Below are 8,302 nucleotides of genomic sequence, written 5' to 3' on the forward strand. Positions count from 1 at the left end.
AAGCCACTAGATGGCGGTGTCGGTCTTACAAACACTCATTTACAGTGGTAGACTTGCTCACTGGTACACACATGTAATCCATTTGTTGTAATACCTGGTATATACCACAATAAACTGCATGAAGATTCATTTTAAATTAGCCAGGTGCTGAAGTGTGTAGTATACTGTGTAGTGTTAGCTGCTTTAGGCTGAACTATGTTTTAAATGTGACTTGGTTGTTTTCTATTATAATAAAAATCCATCTGAATGTGCTATGTCCCAAAACAGATTATGTAGGCTATATCTAATTGAATTGCAACTTTTATAGATCAAGAATAGACCCTCATCAGGTTCCAGAATAATCTTGCCTTCTTTCATTCAGGAATTTGACCATGACATCTCTCTCTCTTCTCTCTCTCTCTCTCTCTCTCTCTCTCTCTCTCTCTCTCTCTCTCTCTGATATTACAGTTACACATCATGTAGTCTACGTATTATCATATTTTGCTATATTCTGTACATTGTGGAGCTTGCATCTTGATATAATTGTCAAGGGCAACCTAGCTGAAGGAACACCCCTGCATGGCCTCAAGTTGAGCCCTGTGTCCATCCCTAAATGAAATCCCCCCCAAAAGACCATTGCCTCATGTCAGTAAAATGTCAGTGCCATGTCAGTAAAATGTCAGCATCATGACAGCAACATGTTCAGCATCATGGTCAGCATCATGGTCAACAAATTAACAAAAAATGCATTATTTAACCTCAGCTTTTAACTGTAATATAAATAACCTGAGTGCATGTGAAAATACTTTGAACTGAGAAAGTGCATGTGAAAACACTTTGAACTGAGAGTGCATGTGAAAATACTTTGAACTGAGAAAGTGGAAAATACTTTGAACTGAAAGTGCATCTGGGGAGACACTGGGGGGACACTGGGGAGGCACTTTCTCAGTTCAAAGTGTTTTCACTGTCCCCCCAGTGCCTCCCCACTGTCCCCCCAGTGCCTCCCCAGTGTCCCCCCAGTACCTCCCTGGGTCCCCAGTGTCCCCCCAGTTCCTCCCCAGTGCCTCCCGTCCCCAGTGTCATATTAAATTAACATTTAAATATTCCCCTTTTAAATCATGTATTTGTATTTCCAATGTACATGTATTATGTACATTCTAACCACCCAGGTACTTGCAACTATACAAACCATTGTGTCTTAAGAATAAATGGTGTCAACAACATAAGCAGAATGACCCTTTAATGTTTTGCCATGCTGCTTCCTCAGTAACCAAGGCTAGCAGCGCATGTTCAGACTAACAGGACTTCTGAGTTATGGGCAGTCCCACGGAGCATCAAACTTCTTCATAAACGTTGTACTAATGTATGTTTTAAACACCAAGACAATGTTCTCTGGTTGGTTTTTAAGTATCTGGACTCAAACAAGCAAATAATGTTATGACATGGTTAGCATTAGAAATAGGCTTGGGGCCTTTCACAACACTAAACTTGACTGAATGCTCTTTTACTTCAGTAGCACAGTCTGGGGATGGCCATATAGCTCTTGTGTATTATGGAAATCAACAAATAATTATTCTGTGTATTTTTCATACCAGTTAGTTGTTCTCAGCTACGATACCAAAGCAACCTGGCAGGAAGTGAAGCCTGAAGGTTACAGAAATGGAAGCAGTTTCCTGTGTGTATATAGAAAGTAGGCTACATAGGGCACCCTCCAGTGGGAACCACATGCAACAGTGCTTCTAAAAACACACACCATTGTCGCAATATTGCTTGCTCTGGGTGGATCTTTGTTGGTTGTAAAGTGTCTTGAGACAACTTTAATAAAATTGAATTGAATTGAATTGAATTGAATTGAATTGAATTGAATTGAATTGAATTGAATTGAATTGAATTGAATTGAATTGAATTGAATTGAATTGAATTGAATTGAATTGAATTGAATTGATTACATAGCAATGATTACTACCAGAAATTCACAATACTAGACCTGTACGTGCCTATCAGCTACCGGCCTACTTGGGAACGATCAGTGGCGTGCACAGACATTTAGAGGGGCAGGTGCTCAAGTTAAAAAAAAGGGCACCTTGTGCAGCACGTGGAACCGGCCGGTTGCCTTAATCTATTTTGGGCGGGAACCCCTTTTGGTGTTAGCATTATGTTATGCTTTAGCTATTGAAAAATAGCAGATCTACAAGCTCATAGCGCGCCACCGAGTGGCGCGCTACGAGCTTGTAGGTCTGCTATTTTTGAAAAAAAAAAAAAAAAAGAAAGAAAAAAAAAGTTTTTCTTTTTTGTTTTTTTTTCAAAAGGGCACATTGCCAAAAGGGCAGGGGTGCTCTAGCACCCCCTAGTGTCTATCTGTGCACGCCACTGGGAACGATGCAACTTGGGAACTTAATAATACCCCTTGTCAACTTGTCATAGCACTCGTTTTAACTATCTGTCTGTGTCCCTTTTGTGCCCATAATGTATATGGAGATCTCTGTAGTATCAATACCTAGCCTTGCGTTGCGATACTAATATACCACTGCGCTGCGGGGCATATGCATATGCAATAGGGGCGGATGAAGTCTGGCTGCGCCAGGCTAATCAATACCCGTTGTCATAGCACCCATTTTAACTGTCTATAGGTGCTGCCACACTGCACGTTCTCGGCAGCGCGCAGCTTAAATTCTGAGTTTTTAGACAGCTGGTGGATGGAAAAGAAGCTCCACCTCCGTGGACTTTTTGGGCGGAGGAGAGCGTTTCCGGGAATCTGGCCGTCGCGCAAGTATTCGGCGGAGGTGGAGCTTAATTTCCATCCACCAGCTGTCTAAAAACTCAAGCTTTAAGCAGCGCGCAGCCGAGAACGTGCGCAGCTCTTTTGACCGTGTGGCAGCACCTTGTGTGTGTGTGTGTGTGTGTGTGTGTGTGTGTGTGTGTGTGTGTGTGTGTGTACACACACACACACACACACACACACACACACACACACACACACACACACACACACACACACACACACTCACATGCATGCAGACAGATAGAGACGTGGCACATTTATAGTGTGGGGGGGGGGGATAATTCAAAATTCAGTGGGCTTTATTGGCCTGTGAAAACATATGATTACATTGCCAAAGCAACAAGTGGAACAATACGAATACGATCAATCAAAATGTGTACAATTTAAAGTCAGAATCTATTTCTATGTACCAAGATCACTCGATGCAGATAGTGCATGAATACACAGCGATTAGTCTTTTAGTGGTTGTGTTCCGTTTGATATCCTTCTCCTATCAAAGAAGCTCACGATTCTTGCTGCTATGTTTGGACATTGTTGTACTTCGCCCAGCAGATAGGCCTATGGGAGTTTTTTTGTCATTAGTCATGTTTTAAAAATGTCTGTGGGTGATTGTAATCTGTGGGAAATATGTGTCTCTGATATCTTGGTACAGTAAAATGAAATGATTACTATATTTACCCAGGGTATCTGGGCTAAGCTCAAGAACTTGTTTCCAGCCAGGCCCTGCTCATAGAACATTTCATCGTAGTGGTTTAATGCCTTGTTCAAGGGCACTTCAGTGGTGGTAATTTTAACGTGTCGGACTGCTGATTTGAACTGGCGACCTTCCGGTATCAAGACCGCTCCGCAATCAGTTCGGCCACCGGTGCACATAGTGGACAGATGGTTAGAAAATGTAGTAGGTCAGTTTCCACTGAGTGCTGTGGGTGCATATAGTCTGTCTATGACGGCCTTTCTCTAATACAAGACTGCGAGTCTGTACCAAGATCTTAGTTTTGGGTTGGTGACGGTGCTCACAATACCACACCTTTCAAATTCAATTTTTAAGGTGATTTTCTGGGGCATCTAACGATAGATATAATCCCTAATAATGACAGGGCATTTGTGAAAAACATATCTTCATTACATGGCAGTTGGTGAAGTGTGTGTGTGTGTGTGTGTGTGTGTGTGTGTGTGTGTGTGTGTGTGTGTGTGTGTGTGTGTGTGTGTGTGTGTGTGTGTGTTGTGTGTGTGTGGGCGCGGGCGCACTTGTTTGTTTAAGTGACTTATATCAGAATGTTTACCAACCTGGGGGTGTGCCAAATCTTAAATCTCCACTAAAAATATGAAGAGTTTAATGACTGCATGTCTTCTTATGCTAGTATAGTGACCAACATTATGACATCAAAATGATACTAACTTCATATAGCCTAGTACTGTGTACTAGTGGCCACTAGATGACGCCCTTGTATCAGAAACAGAGATTGGCCTACTAGCCTGTATGCTTTATTTCTGACAGGGTTAGACAAGTGACAACTTCTGACTAGTGATGGATTCTAGATCAGTAGTGATATAGTGTTTCATATTAGACTATTAGATTTTATATTATATATATATATTTTTTTTTCTGAACATAGACAATGAAATATTCTGGTCTGGCATATGATATTCCAAAATTACAGGTTAACAGTAAACGTTTTGATGTCAAGGACCTTAGGACCCCCAAATGTATTATGTATTTCGCGATTTTCAAGCTAAACATTAAAAAATTTTAGCAGATGTGCTATTTTTGAAACATATAGGCTAAATGGATAAAGTGCTTTATTGACAAATTGTATTGGGGACTCCCCTGCATGAACATTTCCAACCAGTAGGTGGCGATGTATCCAAGCAAATGTCATCTGGACAGCTCAAACTACAGCATTATGATTAATTGAATGAACCCATTAGAAAATAGTTGGCAGATCAGGCTTCTCACCACGAAAGAAAAAAGAAAATAAATCATGTTCAGCTCTTAACCGCAATATGTCACTGCAATTCACACAGTCTTGGTGCAATATCATACATTATGAATTATTCTTTATGGACAAGAGTTGATTGCCATGAGGGGAGATTTAAATTGGGGGTGTGGCTAGCGATCATTCACCTATAAACAACAACAAACTCCCACCTAGGTAGACTATAATATTCATAATAAATCAAAGAGTGAAGGGAGCAAACAGATAGGCCTACGTCTAATTCGTAGCCTATATAAATGGACCTGGCCTCTAGGACTATAACGTTATAGCCTTGGTCTTGGATGGATGCTGTTTTATTGCATAGATAGGATACAGATCATTAAATGTATTTTTGTATTTTTTTGTACCGGTACAAAATGGAACCAAATGAAGTCAGTCTCAGCCAGGTCTCAGGGTTTTCACAGTGTACGTGTTCGTAGACTGTAGATTAGAAACGCCCGTACCGTACTCCCTCTCCTCTCCTCTCTCTCCTCCTGCCGTCGCGAAACATCCTCCTCCTCTTCCTCCTCCTCCTCATCCTCCTCCTCCTCGCGGAGTATTAATAGCCATCCTAACAACGCAGATTGACAACGGTCTACTATAATATATAGCCTCTAAAACTATAACCACCGCGATGATGATGGCCTCCGAATGAAGATGCGACCTCACGGTAAGATGTAGCTGGCCTATACCATTAGAATAGATTGGGTTATTAATATAGATTAGAGACAGCTGTTGTTGTTTTTTTGTGCTTGCTTGGCTTTGTTGGATAGTCTGTCTGTCTTTAATGTGGGCTCTGTTGTTGTGTGTGACGATGGCTGAAAATAGTCCAGTTCATATCAGAGCTTTCTTTAGTAGCCTATAGGATATAATAACGCAGATATACTGTGTCTGCTGGGAGGAAAGCCTTTAGAAACGGCCGATAAAAGGAGGGGGGCGTTTTCTGTTACGCTGGTTATTATAACGTAAAACGTTAGGCTATGGATGTATTAGAATAACAATAATGTCCAAAACGCTGTAAACGCATCGCTTAGAATATGGCAAAGCAAGCGCAGTCCTCCTAATTATGTCAAATCTGATCTGACTATACAGCTGATGTTGTTGTAACGCCAGCGTGACGGTATAGGCTACAACCAGACAGTAGCATATTGCTCTCTGGTGAAGCCCATGCAGCTTTTTAATTTGGCTGCAAATATGTAGAATCTTTAGAAATGCTCATTGATTGAACGACACTGTTTGACATAATGACATTACACTGACTTATCTAAGAGACAGACAGACAGACATACAGACAGACAGACAGACAGACAGACAGACAGACAGAGCTGCCATGTGAGTAGGATTAATTGTGCTATGGTTGTGAGTGGATGCACCAGTGATGATGCAGACAGTCTGGGTCGAGCAGCAGCACATTATTCCATGTAGCCTTTGAACTGTAAAGAGCCTATATGTCTCTCCCCATCTCTCCTCTCCTCTCCTCTGCTCTGCTCTCCCCCTCTTCTCTCCCCTCCCCATCTTTCCTCTCCTCTCCCCTCCCCATCTTTCCTCTCCCCATCTCTCCTCTCTCCATGTGTCCTCTCCCCAATTCCTCTCCCATCTCCTCTCTTCTCTCAATTAACTATTTAGGAATGTATGGTGCTCTTTTACTTAAAGGCCTACAATGATGGTAAATAGTGACTTTAGCCTGATGTTTGTTGACTGCCATGTACGCTACAGTGCTTCAAATAAAATAAGATATTTCTCCTCTCCTCTCCTCTCTGGAGATGATTTCATCACAGCCATAAATAACCTTTATTTATTTTTTTATCGTACAGCACTTTTCATTGCGTGTATTTCACAAGGCGCCATAGAGCAATAACAATTTTAACCTTGACCGGAATTGTTACAGTCCTATAAAGGATATCCCAACCCTGTCTCTGATGACGTATAAGTCAGTCCGATCAGCCCTGCATTTGACTTTGCTTTCATATTCATACCAATTTACAATTAATTCGTCATAGAACAAAATATTTGGGGATGGGGGTCCGCAGCCAAATGCAATACCATTTTCGGGGTCCTTCCTTAATGACATGAAAAGATTTTGAGCATCACTGGTGATATAGCAACATATTGTAGGTTTCTCAGAAAACTGTTTGTTTTATTTGTAGAATCAGGTTAAGTGGTTAAGTTTGGTCTTCTTTCCTCCTTCATCATCATCATCATCATCATCATCATCATCATCATCATCATCATAATCGACATCATTATATAACCAATCTCTCTCTCTCTCTCTCTCTCTCTCTCTCTCTCTCTCTCTACTCTCTCTCCTATAACCACTGGTTCATAATAACTGTGGTTGTTATAAGTTTCCATTGTTATCCTGGTTTATTCCCATCAGCATATACGTGGGACAGGGAGCGGATGGCTTCATCCTCTAAGACTGCACTATACAGTACCTCATCACCATTAGGGCCTATAAGTGACATGTCAATGAATGCTTTCGATTTGTGTGTGTGTGTGTGTGTGTGTGTGTGACTGTGCGTGCGTGCGTGCGTGTGTAGTTGCCCTTGCAGTATATCGTCTCTGTCGGGTGGAAACCTCATATGTGCAAAACTATAGCCTATTCTTCACGATTCAAATTCAAAAGTATGTGAAAAGTAGCACATCCACAACCTTGTTTTACGCGGCGTAAAGCGACACTTTTTGTGCTTTGATGCTTCTGTGTGACGCTGTAGTATGATCAAGTATAGGGCAGTGGTTTTCAACCCTTTTCATAACAAGGCCCATTATTTATTCTGCATTTTTGAGCCAGGGACCACCATTAGATGACATTTAGCCTCTCAGACCCAAACTAAAAGTTATCGTTGGATACGATTTTGGTTGGTTTAGGAGAGATAACAGGCAGACGTTGATCAATAACAATAGTTTAACTCTTGAGAGCGTAAAATGAAACCAAATGGACCCGTACATTTTACGCTCTCAAGAGTTAAAGATCTATGAGGGTCCATTTGGATACCAACTCTCCATCATTTAGCTGGGGACCACCTGGAAGCCCCCTCAAGGACCACTGGAGGTCCCTGGACCACTGGTTGAAAACCACTGAAGTAGGGCGTTCATTTAAAACGACAATATAGTTCAAGTATGGAGATAAGAGGTTTCTGCCCGACAGCAACGTTCAAAATGTTCGAAACACACCCGCCATGTGCTTTAGTTCCAGTATGACTGTGTGTGGTGTGCCAACTTCCTCCCAATTAACCGCTTCACGTCTGTCTGTCTGTCTGTCTGTCTGTCTGTCTGTCTGTCTGTCTGTCTGTCTGTCTGTCTGTCTGTCTGTCTGTCTGTCTGTCTGTCTGTCTGTCTGTCTGTCTGTCTGTCTGTCTGTCTGTCTGTCTGTCTGTCTGTCTGTCTGTCTGTCTGTCTAGGTCAGTTAGCACCATGATCGATGGCTGTGCTGTGCGTGCCAGTGATAGGGGGAGATTGAATACCACTACATCTCAAGGTAAGACATCTTCTCTCCTCTCAAGTGCACTTCTCCTTTCTCTCACTATACTTCTCTTCTCTTCTCTTCTCTTCTCTTCTCTTCTCT

General features: G+C 41.9%; 1 protein-coding gene across 1 annotated transcript in view; it reads left to right on the forward strand.

The window, feature by feature from the left end:
* Nucleotides 1-5,393: 5,393 nt before the first annotated feature.
* LOC306937213 (testis-expressed protein 2-like) overlaps nt 5,394-8,302 on the forward strand; it is a 50,862-nt gene continuing 47,953 nt past the window's right edge. Inside the window, exons 1-2 of the mRNA XM_079520879.1 lie at nt 5,394-5,407; nt 8,139-8,215. The gene's annotated coding sequence lies outside the window, so the exon portion shown is untranslated. The remainder of the gene's footprint in view (nt 5,408-8,138; nt 8,216-8,302) is intronic.

The sequence above is a fragment of the Electrona antarctica genome, assembly GCF_951216825.1.
Source record: "Electrona antarctica genome assembly, chromosome: 14".
NCBI classification, from domain to species: Eukaryota; Metazoa; Chordata; class Actinopteri; order Myctophiformes; family Myctophidae; genus Electrona; species Electrona antarctica.